Raw genomic sequence first — 21,442 nt, 5'->3', positions numbered from 1 at the left:
GAATCACCCTTTTCTAAGAAGTGGGTTTAATTGTAGATTACCCATATCTATAATTGAATCCACCATCTTTAATTTCTTGTATTTTCTTTTATTCTAGAATTTTGTTCTTCATTCTTGATTTTTTATTTGTTTCTTAATTTTATTCTTTCCTTTTCACCTTATTGATCATACTCATTCTCTTTTACATCCACTCTCACTTACACACCACTTTCACTCTTTCAATCTCTTCACAATCACATTCACTTATCACTCCTACTTGTCACGCACACAACATAAGAACCGATTTTATATTTTCTCCTACAAAACACCTTCCTCGTGGGATCGATATCTTAAATACTATAACTTGACACGGTTGTGCACTTGCAACCTTTTTGGTACATGTTTATGACGCATCAAGTTTTTGGCGCCGTTGCCGGGGATCGAACCCGGGTCACCCGCGTGACAGGCGGGAATACTCACCACTATACTACAACGACAGGACAAAAATAACGAATCTCAAGCTACAAATCTCTTCTTCCTATGATCTCATAGAGCTTAGGGAGTTAAGTTTCTCTCTATGCAGAAAAATAACTCCTAGTTACTCCTCCCTAGCCCCTATGCCATGAGAGGAGAAGAAAGTTGTTAAACAAGAACTGCCACTATTCCTCTAAGTGAGGTATATCAAGAGGAACAAGCATGCTCTTGCACCAAAATTTAACGTTGGCTCTGAGATAGCCACATGATGTCTAATCACATTTAAGGTTCACATTTGCGACACCTAATCACTGTTGAAGTCCTTGCTTGTGGAGCTCTAAGAATCTTTCTTCAACTAACATCTCAGTCATCGAGCGATCTTATGCAAAGCATAGCGCTTGAAGCTCCAAGCATCTCTATTGCAATTCAACTCGCTCCAAGCTTTCGACCAATTCTCGATGATCTGCTCAAGTTTAGCCTTCTTAACTAACAACATATCCACCAGTCGGCGGAATATGCTTGGTTGCACCTACGTGTGGGCAAGCTCTTGTTGGAGCTAATTTATTTTAGCTCCTCAATTGAGGAGCATCTCCAATCTTAGTGATAAAGGCTTAAACATGGGGGAGATGAACATGAAGAAATTGGAAGAGCAATAATGCTATTTATAGCCTTCTCCAAATATAAAGTTTTAAAAATCACATCTTTTAAGATTTTATTGGACAGGACAAAAAGGAAAAATCTTAGCCTAAAAGTAGGTCAAATCTATAGTAGTTCTCATGAATCCTTAACCAAGAGATTTTAGCCACAGAATGCGGCATGAATCCAAATGTGTAATCTCAACAACCATCACCAGTTAGCAAGTGCTGCTAATCGAAGAACTTTGCCCACACAGTTCAAAGTAAGGCAAACCTCACCATTACCCAGAGGGAGCAAACTTCATTCGAAACATAGAAATGGATGAGTGCAAGCATCATGTGCCTTATATACAAGTCTACAAAGCTATGTTCAATAGTACATCTTTTGTAACCAAGTAGATTAAAGATAACTTTTAGCCCGAAAAAGATGACTCAACCTGCATTTAATAATACATCTCTAGCTATTACTCAAAGTATTTTAACCCCTGTTACAAGTCAAATACAAAATTTTAAAAACTTTGTGGATATATTCCATCTAGGCTAATGATTTAGTTTGGATCCAAAAAGTGAATGCCTATGGGCTAAACACTGTAAATGAGCCAAAAGTTAAGCCCACAACAAGTTGTGGCGAAGCTCGCCTAACAGAACATGTGAACTCCACAATACAGCTCACCTCAACCTATATCTACCGAGTCAAGAGTGGGTTAACTCCCAATTCAGATTTTAGGCTGAGTCGAAAGACATCATTGAGTTGGCCAAGTCACGAGTCGAATTTTGTGCTAAATTCAAACTCACCCGTAAAGTTTGCCAACCAATTAATCAGTGAACATTATATGCATCTACCCACGTGGGCCACATCTTCACAATTCAGAAGTGATGGCCCATCCACGTCCAAGTGAGCCTTGACCAAACACCTTCAGCGAGTCTCGCCAACTAATTAATCAGTGAACTTCGCTAATTATCAATTTGAGAGCTATTTTTAAGGGGATAATCGCTCTCTGACTATCTCATATTTTAATGGTCACTTAATCCATAAATAAGGACCATTAACTCCCCCTCACCACCTCTTAGCCTCTAAGAGGAGGAAGAGATTGTGCATTCAACATAGGGATAAAGACAGACAAGAGAGATCCACCAAGAAAGATCACCAACAGAGAGATCGAACACCCCACACACATGCAGTTTTTGGTTCTAAGAGAAGACTGAGCTATCATCCGGACCAACTAAATCAAAGATCAACAGCACAAGAATTATCATCTTAGTCGAACTGTCAACGGAGTACAAGATCAATACTCTATTGGCACGCAGCAAAGAACCCAGCTAAGAACAAACTTTTCTCATTTCTCTTTTTATTATAATTTGCATCAATTGTAATACAAAAGACCCAAAACATGTAGTAAGGAAAATAATTTCGACCATCAACTTTATCGATTTCATGAGGTCTTTTGGGTTCAAGTAATTGCAACCCATCCTTTACCACATTTTTGAAGATTTTCCTCACTTTATCCCTTTTAAACGAATATTGTTTCTTTTTTCTTTCTTCAAAAGTGAAACTCCTCTGTTCTCTCCCTTCTCCTAAAATAGGTTCATTTTGATACTGATCCTTACATGAAGAGGTTGATGCTACCATGTTGTTATTTTTCTTGGTTAACATTGTGGTGCCTTTGGGTTGTTCATTCTTTCTCCCTCCATTCTTTTTAAACATTTCGAGTAGAATGTTGGTGATTACTGAATGATTCATTTCAAATCGCACTACATGTGTGATCAAATCTTGAAATGTGTCCATCCTAGCTATGGATAGAAATGGAGCCATTTAGTTATCAATGTTTCCCATAAACAAACCCATTGCTTGTGTTTGCTCTAAATTTTGCTCGCATTTAATGCTTAAATTACACTATCTGGTGACATAGTCCAAGATGCTTTCGTCATTCTTGTGTTTAGTAGTTACCAAATCTCCAATGGTGATTTTATCGCTAACGATCACCAATCTTTTGCGGAAAAGTGATTCCATCTCTGCAAAGGTTTTGACAGAATCATCGGGCAAGCCAAAGTACCACTCAAAAGCCACTCCACTCAAACTGTTGATAAACTATCTCAGAAGTAAAATGACATTTCCCCTTGTGTTTCCACAAATTGCCCTGAAATGGGCAATATGCTGACTTGCAGGGACCATCTTCATCTTTGTTCCTAATGGTATATGTAGCATGTACTATATATTATTCTGTAGCATCTTTCTTCATTATCCTTTTCTTTCTCACTTGGACTACTAAGGAGTTTTTAGTGACTAAATTTTTTTATTTTTAAAGGGGAGGAGACGTAACACCTTGAATTCTTCTAGCCTGCTTTAGTGATCAGTACATCATAGAGGATAAAGTTTTAAGTTTCTTCTTAGACTTCTTCTCTTTGGTCTTGGATGACTTGAAAGCATTTTCTTAAAGTTTAGCTATGTTATACCCATTTTACTAATGGAAAATAATCTCTAATCAATGACAGAAAAGTATCTTACATTATGCATAACTAAGTCAGCACTTCGAGACAATTAAATGCTCAACTCGATCGACTCGATACGCTAACATCTTGCGAGGATGACTCAAAAGGCGTTACATGTTGACAACCCGAAAGGTGTTACATGTCGTCCCTAGCTGAGTCGACTATTTAGTCACTCCACTTGGCCGACTAATCGGTCGACACCTTGTGAGGGCGGCTCAAAAGATGATACTTCTCGACCACCAAATAGTAGAAATGTGACAAAATGCCTCGACCATCGAGCCCCTCCTGTGCACTGATGACCAATCACCTCACTATAAATACTATTAAATGTATTTTAGGCTCCATCATTCCTCTACCTCCAATAGTATTTATGACACATCAGACTACATCGGCACTGCACACCCCCACATCACTTCACATTAAACTGAAGTGACCTCTCATCCACTCCTCGGTCGACACCTATAAAGTTAAAACTAACTAGGCCGCTAGCCCATACCCGACCAAAGTTACCATCTTACCCTCCTTCTACTACTATAAAAGGAGATATTATTTTTTGTTATATTGTAAGCATTTTCCACCATTCTCTGAACCTAAGAACTACTACATTTGCTTTTACTTCTCCACACAAGCAACCCATTGACTTGATCATCGGAGGAACAATAGGGAATCACACCCTGCCCTCTTAAGATTTGTTACTTGTGCAGGAAATTACAGCTTGCCCAAAGATCAGACATTTAGAGAGTTAGAGAACCTCTGTCAATTCAATTAACTCCTTTTATTTGACTGTGTGATTCCATAGTTTGGCACCCTCTGTGAGGCATTCTTTATTCTTCAAAGAAATCATGTCTCACTCTGGGCACATACCTGATGAACTTATCCTTGGAGATCCACAGCCAAATTACGTCGCATGGGCTCAGCTTGAGGAATCCACCCAGTGGATCACTCAAGCCTTCTAACAGGAGTTCGCATCTTTCACTGCCAATCTCCTCCAACGGATCACTCCTCCTAAGCCCGCTCACTATGTTACCCCTCAACCATTAGGGGGCCAGCCTTCGGCGACTCACCCTCTGATAGGAGCCCAGTTTAAGTCTCCTCCACCTCTGCATGCTATCCATGTAGGATGGTAGAGAAGTTGTGTTGAGCACGCATCTCCTCCCCCATCCCAACCGACTCGCCGAGTCGATCCTTTCCACCGCTACCCTCCATACCCTAAGGTGATAGGGGAAGTCCAAGCCCTGATCTCGATGGAAGGGTGCACACTACCATGGGAGCTCGACGAGATCTCCGACATCATCACATCGCTCTGGGACCCTCAGCTACCTATGTGGCCTACAGCTATGATCGGACTTACTGATCAATAGCTGAAGCCATTGGGGAAACACTCATCTTACCAACGACATCATGAAAGCTGCCTGTGAGAAGTTCAAGATGCTCCAAGCAAAGAAGTACAAGGGTAACGGAGACCCTGCGGAGCATGTACAGAATTATTATGACATGATAAGCATGCTGTAGGCGCCAAAGGCCATTATCTATAGGTGCTTTCCCATCACTTTATTGAGAAGTGCCAAGCTCTGGTGGAACTCCTTGGAGAAAAAAAAAATCCATCGGTAGCTTTCGAGCAGCTCAGCCAGAAGTTTTCCCACCACTTCTTGGCTGACGCCAAGCACACATGCTCATTCAGATGAGGTAGGAGCCTAGAGAGACTCTAAATCTACTTCAAGAGGTTCAAAGCTAAGTAGCTGGGGGTCGATGACTCAAGGAGCGCAATCGCTATGTCAGCCATTGTAGCCGACCTAGCAAACAATGAGCTGGCGGACTCACTTGCCAAGAAGCAATGCTCTACCTATGAGCAATTGATGGCCAAGGCTCATGACTACATAGACATGGAAGATGCCCGAGCCTACAAGAATGCCATAGGGTGATAAAAGCATTAGTGGCAGCAACGACGAAACCAACAACCCCAGCAGTGGTAGTGGTTCCAACTTCAGCAACTCATGTTGCACCAACCTCCCAGAGTCGACAAGGGATCTCCTTCTCAGGCTTAAGTTGGCAAGCCATCCTCCCAGAGTCGACTCCTACCCAAACTAGTCCAACAAGAGGGACCGAAAAAGGGATCAGGCACCAAGACTAGCCCTAATTGTCCTCAACACCTTTCTCATCGATGCCCTCTACATGGTCCAGAAGGAGGGGGTACCTTAACATGGCTCCCCCCAAGATGATGTTAGACCCTCAGAGTTAACATACCTGACAGTACTGTCAATATCATTAAGACCACAACCACCTCACTAATGATTGTCGATTCCTCTAGAGGGACATTGAGGATTTTATCCAGAGAGAGTTTTTGAAGAAGTTTGTCTCTCAGCGAGACAGGAGAGAAGGCGCCAGAGGAGAAGCACATAGGAGGTCTCATTCTCAGTTGCCTCATCCCTAGCCACAACCTGACAATCAACCCCTTGAGCCCAGTCATAAGGGGGTCATGAGCACTATTAGCGACGATCCCATAGTGGGACGATCATCCGAAAACACTCAGAAGAGATATGCTAAGCGAGCGTTGAGGGTGAACATGTGTAACAAGAAGGTCAGAGTGGAAGAGCCCAATATCCTTCAGCGATGCTGACTTGAAGGACGTGGAGACACCACATGATGACTATTATGGTGTTCCCATTCGCTAAAGTACAAAGTCATTGCCAAGCTACGGACAAGTGTTCTGCATGTTAGGCCACAATCAACTTGGCGGATAGAGACCAGTAGGGACGCTTGTTAAGCTGGCTCGAGGACTTGACGTTCCCTTATGTCGATTCGAAAGGTGGAACATGTTGACCCTCTTTGTCAAAAATGACTCACACCGAGTTCACTCGACCATTTCCCTAATGCCTTACGAAGCCGACTCGAAAGGCGTTACTTCTCGACTAAGGCAAAGGATATCAACTCCTTCAAGCTTATCCTCACTAACAACGCATCCCTATCATATTTAATGCATGTCAGGTGTATCATGCCTCTGGCCTCGATAGCCTTCATGACTCATCCGACCATGTGGGCTCTATCATGTTAGATATAGGTACACTGCAGGCAATAATTATATATTGTAACATGACCTATATGAATATAACATCCTTGTTCAAAATGATAGTATGCTATTTTGGTTAGTATTTATCTAGTTTTTTAAAATACAGATAAAGTCCTTAGAATAATACTAAACTATTAGAATTTCGATATTGATCATAATGAAGTCGCAAACGTATATTCTAAAATGTTACTAGTCGATAAAGTATAGGGATAAGACATCATCACTTTGACAAGACTAGTGTGTACTCTATTTGTCCTTTTGAAAGATGATGATCCATCTCTTTGATCATTGATGCGAGACATTAAGATACAATATACATGTGACTCATTAGTGAATGATTTGACTGAACGACTCACCGAGAACATCTAGTTTGTAATTATACTTAACTGTCATATAGAAGTTCTCAAGTGATATAGTATAAATTAGTCTCTTAACCTAAGGCATGAGTGCAATATCTTACATGTCAGTATAGGTATACTTAGACTTTTACCTAACCACAGTTCTCATTGAGTTGTGCATAACGGTTCTTGTTAGGTGCATCCCGAGACATAAGTAGGTATTGAGATGCCAAGATAGGATTCATCTCTCCCAGTATAGGGGGTTGATGTCATAAGATTGTTTGATATAACTATAACCTGGAAATTCTTAACCAAGGTAAATAAGATAAACTGAGTGTCACTTTGATCTTATAGGTTATGAGTTTAATATCAACAAATACTAATCAAGCTATTAGGATTTGACAGTTTACCATACCCTAGGTTTGGTAGTTTGACATGGTTTGACAAAGAGACCAGACTGTACAATATTATCACTGAGTGGTCCTAATAAAATTAGGTAAGCATCTTGCAGACTTTTATCACAACTTATATACGGGTAGTCTTCATGTGTAGCTAGCACCTCTATTGTCTTGTGGATATGATCTCCTTCCGAGTTTCAAGTTGAGCCCTAGAGTCACACAAGCGCGTACTTGAATCCAATGAAATACCAAATTTATAGAGTAATGCGTATGAATGATACGCATATATGATTTTTTTCGGATACACATAAATAGTTATATGTATCGGTAAAATCAGAATGCTATGTGTTTAAGAAATGATTTCTAGAATTTTTTTCTATAAAGTTAACTTTTAGTCAACTGGTTGACTTTTTGGTTAACAGTTGACTTTTGGTCAACTAGTTGATTTTTTGGTCATATGATGACTTATTAGTTAAAGATTAGGAAAATACCAAATACCTTGATTAATGAGTCATGAGATGAGTTATTAAGTCGTATGGTTTGGGAACATAGTATTGAGCATATGGTTTTGATTTTTCATGACTCTTTCATGACTCATGAGATGAGTCATTGCATGACTCATGAATTGAATCATTACTTTTGATGATTCATGCCATGACTCATGAGATGAGTCATGACATATCTTACTCTATAAATATGAGCTCTCTCTCTTATGGAAAGGTTAATGAATGAATGAAAAATTAGCTAAGTTGTTTTCTATAAGAGAATAAGAGAGTTCTACCTCTTACTAAACTCTAGCAATCTTTGAGTAAGAGGAAGTAGTATGGTTTTAAAAAGCCCAGGATGAATATCTTGCCTTGTGTCTCAAAAAGCCTCCATTTTTCCAAGTCCACTTGAAGTTTTGGTGATCCACCATGAGGAGGTTTACTACAAAAGGAGCATGAGCTAGGTGTTGTTCGATCTAGTATCGAATCGAGCTTCAAAAGTATGACTTTCTAACTCTTGGATGGTCTCTTTAATATAGGGATCATGTTAGATTTAATTAGGATGGTCCTGATGTGGATTTCATGCTCTCTACATGCTTTGTATTTTCGTACATACAGTCTTCCACTACGTATTTTGCATGTATTTAGTAGGGATTTTCTTCATGCCATGCCGTCCGTTGCTTCCCATTCAATGTCAAAGTGGTCACTCCCCCAGTCGCCATCCCCCCCCCAGCCCCCAGCCGACACATGTAAAGCAGAGGATGAGTCAGCCATGAGCCCATGCTCTACCATGCCGCCTGTCGCTTCCCACTTCATGCCAAAGTGACCCCTCTTTCAGTCACTAGTCAACACCTGTAAAGCAAAGGCTGACTCAGCTGCCTGTCCATGCTTCACCACCACCTCCTACGCTCGACCAAAGTGACGAACCTACCATTATACCCTAGGTATAAATACGGTTACTATTCTAACATTGGTGAGGGTGGTGGAAAAACAAAAAGATCACAAGAGTTCACAGATCTGATATTCTAATACAAAACACTGCACTATTACTCAAGTTCATCAACTAACTTGATCATTGGAGGTATAATAGGGGAACCAAACTCCGCTCTCTCACGAATTCCTACATGTGCAGATTTTCAGCAACCTCACTCAAGAAACAGACATAAAGTCAAAGAAGATAGTGTCCCCCTCATCAACCTGAACAACTCATCTGAATATAAACATATACTGACTGTGTGATCATTTAACATCAACAGTTTGGTGCCTACCGCAGGGCCTCTTTTTTTTTGAGAAAACATGTTAGGTTCTGAGCAAGGGTTTGATCAGTCTCCTCCTGTAGAATGCCACCAGAGCTATGTTACTCGAGCCCAGCTTGAGGAAATAGCTCACCAACTTTCCCAATCCTTCCGAGAGCAATTCACTATTTTTAGCAGCGAACTTCTCAGTTGGCTTCCATAGCCACAACGAGCCACTTCTCTCCCTCCACCTTTTGGAGACTAACGATCAGAGACTCATGCTTCTATCGAGACCCAGTGAGTAGTCCAGCCTCAGACTCCTCATGCTGCTGCTAAGAAGGTGGGGGATCGAATTGAACGTGTATACCCGCCGCCTCGTCGACTAACTCGTGCTGACGAGTCTCACTAACAGTGTTGCCATCATCAGGAGGCCTCTAACGAGAGTCTCGGCCCAAGCCATCATGAGGGGTGCGTTAAGGGAGCAGTCTCTAAAGAGCCCCATCGTTATGCCTCTCTAGATCCTTCAGCTATCGTAGGATCCTCCAAGTACGACTAGGTGTACCGACCGATCGCTGATGCCATCAGGGGTAATACCCACCTCTCTGAGGACATCATGCATACCCTATGTGAGAAATTCAAGATGACTCACGTGGAAAAATATAAAGGCGAAGGAGACGCCTCCGAGCATGTCCAGAATTACTATGATGTGATGACCATGCTCTAAGCATTGGAAGCTATCATTTGTCGATGCTTTTCCATCACTCTTTCAGGGAGTGCTAAGCTCTAGTGGAATGCTCTTGATAAGAAATTCATCAGCAGCTTCCAACAACTCAACCAAAAGTTTATCCACCTTTCCCTAGCTAACACCAAGCAGAAGCTTCCCCCCTCATGTATTGATCTAGATGAGTCAGGGGACAGAAGAGAGTGTCTGAACCTACTTCAAGAGGTTCCAGGCCAAAAGGCTAGAGGTTAATGACCCGGGTAGTGTGGTCGCCATGTCCGCACTCATTGCCGATCTGCAGAGCAATGAGTTGACTGACTTTCTTACGAAGAAGCCAGTCACCAACAATGAACAATTGATGGCCAAGGCTCATGGATATATGGATATGGAGGATGCTTGAGCCTAAAATATGTCTGCTAGGGCCATAATGACTTTTGCAGTCCTAGCTTCAGCAGTGCCAGCAGTTTTTACCACCCCGTCAACTCCAACAACAATGCTGATGGTGGCACCAACAGCAGAGCTAGATAGAAACCCACCTACAAAGCAAGAATGGCCGAGAGACCCCCCAAGGGTCGACCATCATTCTAATCGGTCTAACAAGAGGGACCAACAGAGGGATCAGGAGCCGAAGTCAAATCTCACTATCTTCGACACCTCTCTCACCAACGCTCTCACCATAGTTCAAAAGGAGGGGTATGTCAAAGAGGCTGCTCCTCAGATAAGGTCAAATCCAAAGAATCAAGACACCAGGCTATTTTGCTGGTATCATCAGGATCACGGGTGTCTCACCAATGATTGCCGTATCCTTAAGAGGGATATTGAGGATTTGATCAAGAGAGGGTATTTGAGGAATGTTATCTCTCGATAGGACCACAGAGAAGATGACCCACCCAGGGCAGATAAGAGGCCTCGCTCCCGGTTGCGTTGTCCTCAACCTTAACAAGATCATCGACCCCCATAACCTAGCCACAAAAGGATCATCAACACAATCAGTGGTGGTCCCACTGTTGGTGGGTCGACCAACAACACCCGGAAGAGGTATGCCAAGAGGGCGTTGAAGGTTAACCAAGGCAATAAGAGGACGAAGATGGTAGAGCCCATATCTTTTAAAGATGCCGACCTATAAGGCATTGAGATGCCTCATTACGATCCTATTGTCAACCCAACCGGGATCGATAGCTTTCAAGTGAAGCGGATCATGGTCGACACATGGAGCTCGATAGACATACTGTACGTCGACACCTTTAACTGGATAGGCATCGACAAATCCTATTTATCCCTTGTAGATGACCCCTCATCGCATTCACCAGCCATTCTATTTTTCCAGAAGGGATGATTACTCTTCCTCTAACAGTTGGGGAGTACCCTAGGAAAGCCACTGTCTAGGTCCAGTTCTTGGTGATAGATTTGAAGTCGGCCCATAATGTCATTCTAGGCCGAACTGCCCTCCATCTCTTACGGACCATTCCTTCGACTTACCACCACATGTTTAAGTTCCTAACTCCACATGGAGCCGGAGTCACCAGGAGCAACCAACGAGAGGCTAGGTCCTGTTACATGCTCTTGGTCAAGGGTAAGGGTGCACAAGGCAGCATGCCCATCAAGAAAGTCTGCCTCCAGTTGGAGCCGGTGGAAGAGCTTTAGAAGATCCCCATTGACCAAGAAGGATTGAAGACGGTCAAGATTGGGTCTAGCCTGGTCGAGCCCTTGAAAGGGGCCCTGGCCGAGTTCTTACAAGAAAACACTAATGTATTCTCCTGGGGACCCGAAGACATGCCGGTGGTTCCCCCCGAAGTGATATGTCCATGAGCTATCCGTCAACAGGCATTCCAAGCTGACAGAAGAAGAGACATCTCAGCCCAGAGCACCAGAAGGTAGTGGCTGACGAAGTCAAGAGGCTTCTCAGAGATGGCTTCATCCAGGAAGTCCAATACCCGGAGTGGTTAGCCAATGTTGTTTTAGTGAAGAAAACGCCGAACAAATGGAGGATGTGCATGGACTTCACTGACCTCAACAAAGCTTATCCCAAGGACAGCTACCCCCTGCATTGAATTAATCAGTTAGTCGACAAAAGTGCGGGCCACGAGCTGCTCAGCTTCATGGACACCTTCTCCGGCTACAACCAGATCTTCATAGCAGAGCGTGATCAGGAGAAGGCTTCCTTCATCATGATTTAGCCACCTACTATAATAAAATGATGCCATTCAGACTAAATAACACATGATCTACATATCAGAGACTTGTCTCTAAGGTCTTCAAGCACCAGTTCGGCCACAATCTGGAGGCCTATGTGGATGACTTGTTGGTGAAGTCGAAACAAGCATCCACCCATATTTCAAACCTGGACGAGACCTTCTCCACTCTCTAGCATTAGTGAATGAAGCTCAATTCTGCTAAGTGTGACTTTAGAGTGTAGTCGGGAAAATTTCTGGGGTTCATGATCACTCAAAGAGGTATAAAGATCAACCCCAAGAAGATAGTTACTATAGAACGACTACCTGAGCTGCGTACCTTGAAAGACATTCAGAAGCTGAATAGAAAGATTGCGGCTCTGGGTTGATTCCTCTCCAAACCTACCGAGAGGAGACTCCCATTCTTCAAGATCCTAAGGGGAAGAAAGAGCTTGAAGGAGAGCATGACTTGGATAGCTAAATGCAGTGCATCATTTCAGGATCTCAAAGCCTATTTGAGTACTAAGTCACTGCTGAGTCAGCCTCTAGGAGGGGAGCCATTATTCTTATACATGGTCGGTTCCTCCGAAGTAGTCAACTCTGTTCTTATTCGAGAAGAGGAGAATATTCAGAAGCCAGTCTATTATGTAAGCCGGATCCTCAAAGCAGGCAAGCTCAACTACCCCCTTATAGAGAAGGCTGCCTTCGCCCTCACCATCACAACAAGGAGACTTCATCTATATTTCTAGGCCCATGCCATAATTATCAGGACGAGTCTACCTTTGAAGAAACCACTGGGCAACTCTACCACATCAGGGCTGGATGATCTTCTGGGCATTCAAAGTTAGTGAATATAATGTTCAGTTAGAACCAAGGATGACAATCAAAGCCCAAGCCTTGGCAGACTTCCTGATTGAGTCGACCTCTCCAAATAATGAGTCAAAAGCACTTTTCCATCTCATTAGCCAGCACTTTCAGTACCCCTAATAGTCCTTACCATCCAAACTTCTTCCTCACAGATCCATTGCACCTTAGAGCATGACTCACCTGAGTTCGCCTCATGGTGGTTACTGAAGGTAGATGGGTCCTCAAGAGAATCCGATAGCAGAACAGGAGTGGTTTTGTGAAGCCCAAGCGGGTTGACACATGAGCACTCCATCTCTTTTAGCTTCTCGGTGTCAAATAATAAGGCCGAGTATGAAGTACTTCTAGCTGGTCTCCAAACAGCACAAGCATTAAAGGTAGAACGCCTTTACATTCTCGCTGACTCGCAATTACTCGTCCAACAAGTCAATGGACGATATGCAGCTAAGGATTCAAGGATGGCCTTATATCTTAAAGCTGCAAAAGAGCCCAAGTCCCCCAAGCTCTCAACACTCGAGCGGACACCCTCTCAAACCTTAGGTTGACAAGCTCAAAAATCAACTCGGGGCCCATCTACACCGACACGCTCGAATGACCTAGCATCTCTAAGTCATTAGAAATAGTTATGGAGGCAGAAGCACCTGTAATACCCTACTGGTTGGACCCCATCACTCTTTACCTAACACAAGGCATTACACCTAAAGATCCTACCGAAGCCAAGCATCTACAAAGGAACTCTCTCCGTTATCTTATGATCGACGAGCAGCTCTATCAGATGTCTTATTCTAGCAGCGACATAGGGCCCTATCTACGATGTTTTTAGCCACCATAAGCTAACTATGTACTCAAAGAGATGCATGAGAGCACTTGTGGAAATCATCTCGGGCCCGAACCCTTACGCAGAGAGTCATCCTCTAGGGATACTATTGGTCAACTATTTTAGCAGAGTCAAGGCGACTTGTCTCTCATTGCTAAAAGTGCCAGCTCTTTTCGTCCATCCCTCAAGCAACGACGATCGAGCTAACATCTATCTTGAGCCTAATACCCTTCGCCCAATAGAGGTTGGATCTATTAGGACCTCTTCGTCAAGCTTCGAGGCAGAGGAAATTCTTATCGTGGCGATTGACTACTTCACCAAATGGATTGAAGCCGAACCGCTAGCCAAGATTAGTGAGAGAAACGTCATAAGTTTCACGTGGAAGTCCATAGTCTGCCGCTTTGGTGTACCCCGATCCTTTGTGACTAACAACGATACCTAATTTGATAGTGGAGGCTTCCGCAACTTTTGTGAGGAATACAACAATCATCTCAAGTTCTCCTCTGTCGTCCATCCTAAAACACACGGACTTGCAGAAGCCGCCAACAAATGCATCCTCCAAGCATTAAAAAAAATTTGGATGCGACAGTAGGAAATTGGGTTGAAGAGTTACCTAACATCCTCTGGTCATACCGCACGACCCATTGTTTGCATCGAGAACAAATTTCCATTGCAACTTCCATTACAATCGTTTATCATTACAATAGAAACAAAAGAGTGAGCTTAGAAACAAAAGTGTGCGCTTTGTGCTTTGTAAAGCTTCTCTTTACAACAAAACAAGATTAAGGATGCTATCTAGAAACACACACATAAACTATTTATTAGCCTCTGCTTGCAAGGGATCTTTGCCGGTGCTGGGGATGCTTTGATTTGTGGACCACCGATTCAACGATCCAAGTTGATTGTGAAGAAGGCTTAAAGTTGATGTTTCAACTTGGAAACAAGAACTGAAGTGAGAATCTTAGCTAGGTAAGATAAACACTCTTCTAAAGATCAAGTCAAAGCTTAGATCTTAAGGAAACACCAAAGACTTTGAGGATTCCTTGAAAACGGTGCAAGAATTGTAGGCATATAAAATTGCTTATAGGTCCCTTTTATCCAGCTCGGCACAAACCGACAAACCAACGAGGCGACGAGATTGACTAATCGCATCAAGCGACGGAATGCATCCATACACGTGTGGAATCAAGCCAAAGGTTCGAAGAGTTAACGAGTCATCCAACCGAGAACAGACTCGGATGAATCACGATCGAATCAAGATCAGTTTCAGACTCGAACTCAGAAGCGGATTTACTGCCAAATCAGGAATCCGACTTACTGCCAAATCAGGAATCAAATCAGAGTCTGGATCAACCGAATCACAGACAGAACCCAAAGGTGGAAAACAGCAGAAAACCAAACACCCGGAGGGGCTCGGAAACCAAGTCACCGAGGCGGCTCACCGAGCCACCAAGGTGGCTCGGTGGCCGAGCCACCAAGTGGTGGCTCGGCCGAGCCACCTAGGTGGCTCGGTGGCCGAGCCACCTTGGGGTGGCTCGGCCACCTCCGAGCCACCAAATGGTGGCTCGGAGGCCGAGCCACCTCCTTGGTGGCTCGGCGGCCACCAAGGTGGCTCGGCCACCACCGAGCCACCAAGAGGTGGCTCGGTGGCCGAGCCACCAAGGTGGCCGGCCGAGCCACCTCTTGGTGGCTCGGCATGAGCCGAGCCACCTTGAGGTGGCCGGCCACCTTGAGCTGGCCACACGTGCACACGGGCACGGGCACAGTAACGAGAGCCTATAAATAGGCCAAGGGGTTCTTCATTTCAAAAGGTTGGAAAATTTGGAGAGAGGCGAAGCCCTGCTGGATTGGAGACTCGGAACTTAACAAGATTCAAGCTTTGGGACTTCAGGGACTTGCTCATCCAGATCTGGTGCTCGGCGATCATCAACGTCAAATAAGGCAGGTGTTCGAGAGGATCGGATCTCAGATCTACGCAGGCATACTCCGGATCTAAGCTTGGTCTTAGATCCCGAGAATTGGACGATTGTTTCCTTGGTGAAACAATCCTCCCCGGCTATTATTTCCTTGGTGAAATAATACCCGTCGTACTGCGTAGATCCGACCGGATCTAGATCTCGCGGTGGTCCACGGCAAACAACCCCGGCGCAGGCAAAGAACCCACAAAGCGAGCGACCGCAAAACGACACAAAAGGAGAAAAGTTGTAATCTTTGTTTATTTTTATTTGATTTTTGTTGTAACCGGATCTTATAAAAAAACCGGATCTTTTGTAACTCAAAAAGTCGTAACTCAAGATGATAATGGAATCAATAACAAAGAAAGACACGAATTTTCCAGCGAACAAGAATCTCTCCAAACTTTGCCAAAATGCTAATTCTTTGCTGCTAATTTGCTATCTTTTGTGAGGCAAGGGTGTAGGGGAAGTATTTATAGCCCCTGGGTATCATTTCTGAAGATAAGAAGTCGAAACAAACCTTATCCGTCATCTCTTATTTCTGAGAGTGTGTTTACTGTCTCGAAAGAAGGGGTCGTTTCAGGCAGTTTTGTAACCAATGTTCAATCTGTTAAATATCATGATTTTCTGGCATTTTGAGTGTCTCTTCAGTTTGTAACGGCCTCTCCATGTTTATGGACGATCCCAAGTAGTTATGAAGCCACGTGGGTCGCACGAAGTCTAAGAAAACCGTTAAAAGGGATGTTACACTACCTCACTGTTTTCGCGACAGTGTGCCTATCTCACATCTCCGAGACACCAATAGTGTCTTGCATTTCCAAGACAGTTGACACTATCTCAGAAACTATGGTCTCTTTGAGTTTTTATTTTTTGTGTTTTTTTCCTTGCTTCCTTTTGCTTCATCTAGCCCTCGGATGATCTTCCCTGACTTAGGCAATTTTTGATGCTTACAGATACCCCCTCTAAAGTTTTCATTCTTCTTAGTAATTTATTGAGGAGTATGGAATACTTTGGACAAGATAGGCCCTGTTTTAAATCCCTTCAGTATTTTGTCGAGGAGATTGCGTGAATAGGACTTGTGAATGGCTTCTATTCTTTGACTTCTTCGGCTTTTAGCTTACTCAGTATTTTGTCGAGTATTCTGAAATGCTTCTGGTACTGTGTTTATCACTTGACTATCATTGAAATCTAAAACTAAATCGATATGTTGATGTATGAACTAGCTCGTGTTGTTGAGTTGACGTTGAACTAATCATCTTCATCGAGATTTGCATCTGGATTGTGATTAAACTGTAAAACCCTAAAAGTTTGAATAAATTATGATAAATAGTAATAAATATATTATATGGTTATAAATAACATATTTTGATATTTGAGTATGCTAGGGATTGATTTGAGATCAATTCAATGTATATATGTGAGTATAGATGAGAAACATGTACGAAATCATGCACAAAGCTAAAACTGAGTTGTGAATAGTCGGCTACTACTCAGAGTAGTCGACTAGTAAGGTTGTTAGTTGACTAATGAAGGCATTAGTCGACTAATCAGCCTGTTTCTAGAATTCTATCAGGTTTTGGGTTAGTTTTATTTTATTTTTCGAATCCAGTTGTTTATACCTATATATATATATTTTTTGTTCACGAATTTTCACATATTTTATTAGTACTTTCAAACCCTAGCAGCCATCTCCTCCTCCTCATAAACCCTAGATCTAATCTAAGTGATTCCAATAGCTTTGTGAAGCAAATTTTGACGTGAAGGCGAGATTGTTTGGCTTGTGGCTAAGGGATCTGTTTTGGATTTGCACTTTTAGGCTTTCAACAAGATTTTTAGATAAAAATAGTTCTTTTGTAATATATGAAATAAAGATATGATCTTTTCATATTTAAAAGATTATGAGCGAATACCCAGAGGTAGATTAAGATCTAAAAATAATTAAACAAGGGTTTTAACAAAGTTTTGATGGTTTACACGATGTTTTGATGCTTTTGTACATGATTAGGGTTTACATATGAATTATAATGTAACATATTCTTGTTCCATGTGTTAGATGAACATCAGTAGTGTTAAACAAGTTTTTAAAATATTTTATGCATGTTTTACAGTAAGCTAATTGAGTTAGAATCACAAAACACATACACGAAGACAACCTGTAGTAAGTAGAATTATGGCCTCTGGCCGGTCGACCGGAGGTACATGGCCGGTCGACCGACCAATATTTTTTTAATGCATGGTGCATGTTTTGTGTAGTTGTTGTTTGATCGAGGGATTTTCTCGATCAACACACATTGTATTATGATGTTTGTTATCTGTTTAACACCTGAGGTGTTTGTGAATATAAGATATAGATCCTCACATCAAGACACGTGCACAAACACTTGGATACATGTTCTTATATGAGTATACATGAATAATTGAGATGCATGATGTATGTCTAAGTTGATAGTGTAGGAATAACACATGACAATACATAATTCATCAGTTATGGATGCTTAGTGATGAGTAGGTTTCCAGCAATAAGATCGCGGTTGTACCTCACTTAGAGTTGGTAGTTTTTTCCACAATGAGACAGCGGCTGTACCATACTCGAAGATGATTGGGGTTTTCGGATTGGGTTGATACGTCTACACTCCATTGTACGATCATTTGGATGCATCATGTTTGGGTGGGAAATCGATTTCTTCATTGTATGACTTATTACAACTTCAGTCGTTACAACAAGTTCAAAAAAAATCGGTCTTTTTATAAGACCTTTACACAATAAAATTAAAATTACAATCTCCTTCAAACAAACACAACGGTGTTTATCGCCGGCTGCTTGCATGGGATCTTTGCCTGTGATGGGGATTTTGATATCCGTGGACCACCAAACGATCAGATCATATCCGGAGCTTTGTTGATTCATGAAGGAATCAAGAAACTGAAGCAATTATCTCGGCAACAGCAAGATAATCACTCTTCTTGAGATCACCTCAATGGGGCAATCTCAAGGGAAGGAACCGGGCTACAGATCTGACGAAATCCTCTTATTTATGCTAAAGAATTCACTGATATCTCCTCCTCTTTGAAATTCGTGACTCTTCAGTCCTCAGTTTGGCAGGGCTTCTCCAATGCTCGAGAATTCCAGATCTGAAAAAATGAAAGCCCTGAGGCTGTATTTATAGGCTTAGAGACCCCTGTTTTCAGATAAGAATGATCGATTCAATCTTATCTTTAGTTAACCACTTAACCATGTTCATGGATGATATCAGATCAGTTGAAACAAATCCAGGCGGTTAACGGTCAAAAAACGACTTTAAACTACCAAAATTTGGTTTTCGGTTCTGCGAACATCAAGGGGTGTCTCGGCTTGGCCGAGACACCTCTGGGTGTCTTGCCGAGGCCCGGAACGTAGTTTGCGCGTCTTGTCCGTTTTAGCCGTATCTTCGTCGTCTGAACTCAGAATCGTGCGATTCAAGATGCATCGAAAAGCTGTCGAGAAGATCTACAAGATCCCATGATTGAATATTCTGTGGAGTGGACGGTACATGGGGGTGTTTCGTCTTTCGTAAGTGACGCGAAGCTCCCGATCAGTTCATGTTTTCGTTATTCCAAAGTTCTGTTGCTTCGCATGGTTCATTGACTCACTTCATGCACTTGTCAATGTTAATTAAGCTTCTGTGACTCAGATAGTGATGTTCATCATCTTCTCTGTGCCTTGAATTGCGTGTGAGGGCCCGTAGGTAATTTTAGATGCCTATAGATATCCCCTCCAAAGTGTTTCAGCCTCATTCTTTTATAGAGGAGGCTGGAATACTTTGGATGTGATCGGTCCAACCTTCAGTCGATGTAAAAGGACCTATAGTTAGCTTTGATTCTTGACTCCTTCGATTTTTAGTCTATTCGATATTTTGATGAATAGCTAAATTTCTCCCGACGCTGCGTTTATCATCTAGCTGTTGTCGAAGTCTTGAATAAAAAATAGTGAGTTTACTTTGGCTCGTGCTGTCGAGTTGACTTTGAACTGACTACCTCTACCATAATATATTGGCTTAGGGCTACGTGTTAAACGGTGTTGTTTTGGATCGCCCGACGTTAACTTTTCATCACAATGCGTTGACCTGCATTGACCTAGGGTTACGCATTGACTGGTATTGACCTAGGATTTTGGATCGCTCACCGTTAACACAGTTTATACTCGTACGTTTGCTGGAGTATATACAGTTTAAGCTCTTAAGGTATTGGAGCATGGTGGTTCTAACAGTTGGGGCTGCAGGACCAACTGTTAAAACTGATTCGTCTGCAGATATGGATCTTATCCCGAAGTTGTGATACGGGTGTATCTTCTCTTTGGAACTTAGCGATACTCATAGGAGCTTGAGGATAGATGATTCTCATGATAGTATGAGAATAGAGATGTCAAACAGTACAAGGGAACGTAGGTTGGAGCGAGAAATAAGGTAGAGAATCGGAGAGTCAAAGTATCTAGATTTTAGCCTGTGAGTCGACTCATACATGTACATGAGTCGACTCATCAGGTTGAGTCGACTCATCAGGTTGAGTCGACTCATCAGGTTCATGAGTCCGCCTGTGAGTCGACTCATACATGTACATGAGTCGACTCATCAGGTTGAGTCGACTCATGCCTGTCATGAGTCGACTCACGAAACCAAGCCCAGTTCGTAGTTCGTCTCTGACTAGTCGACTCATCAATTATGAGTCTACTCATATAAGGTCATGAGTCGACTCATCTCAGTCATGAGTCGACTCATCTCAGTCATGAGTCGACTCATTACTGGTCTTGAGTTTTGTCTAGTTTCGGATGAGTCGACTCATCTCAGTCATGAGTCGACTCATCGGAGTTTTCTAGATTCGTTATGGACTCTATTTACGTGTTTTCCTATTTGGGTTGGGTTTGGTTATTTACCACTTTGCCACCCTCGTTTGTACACATATATAAGGGATTGTTTTAGGGTTTAAAACAATCAGAGAGTTTAATCAAGAGAGATTAAAAATTGTAATTGAGATTTGGAGAGCCTGTTTTTCAATTCTAGAGTGAGATTGTAAATTGCATACTCATAATCTAGAGAAGGTATTTTCCTTCGCCCAAAACCTGAGTTATTCTTGTGTTCTTATTGTTTTCTCCTCTACCCATCTTTGATAATTCCGCGATCAAAGGTACTCGTACGGTAACTCGTATCAAGTTGTTGCATGCTCGAGTCACGAGACCAACTAATGGGGCTGATGTGTCAATGACTCTCACATTTATAGGATTTTTGGTAAACCCTCAGCCATCAACGGGTTTGATGAGTCTTTACCGACTACCGTTTGAGTCAGACTAGCATGCAAATTATTTAAGTCCATTCCGCATATGACGTTGTGCTAAAAGAGTTAACTCTTTTAGTGCTACGATATTGAATACATAGACTTCATCTTTCTCACGGGAATAGACTACCCGGCCACATGTATCAGATGCAGACTCAGGATTTTTTGCAAATCCTCAGCCATTAACGAATTTGACGTGCCTTTACCGATTACCGTTTGAATCGGGCTTGCATGCGGATTGTTTAAGTCCGTTCCTCATGTAACATTATGCTAAAAGAGTTAACTCTTTTAGTGCTACGATATTGAATACGTAGACTTTGTTTTTCTCACGGGAATAGGCTACCCAGCAACGCGTGTTAGGTGTTGACTTATCCCTTCTTAGGATTCGGGATAAAAGTCACCAGACTCAGATTCTGGTGTCTTTTTCACTCGGCGAAAAACTAAACCGACAACGCGTGTTAGGCGTTGACTTATCTCTATTTAGGAGTCGAGATAAAGTTCCTCGT

The 21,442-nt window shown here is 42.4% G+C and overlaps 1 non-coding gene across 1 annotated transcript; it reads right to left on the bottom strand.

Moving 5' to 3' along the window:
* Window positions 405–476, bottom strand: TRNAD-GUC. The gene has a single exon. It is a non-coding gene; the product is annotated as a tRNA-Asp (tRNA).

This window comes from Asparagus officinalis, chromosome 3, assembly GCF_001876935.1.
Source record: "Asparagus officinalis chromosome 3, Aspof.V1, whole genome shotgun sequence".
NCBI lineage: Eukaryota > Viridiplantae > Streptophyta > Magnoliopsida > Asparagales > Asparagaceae > Asparagus > Asparagus officinalis.
Note: the sequence above shows the minus strand (reverse complement) of the source record. Positions and strands in the feature narration are given on the sequence as shown.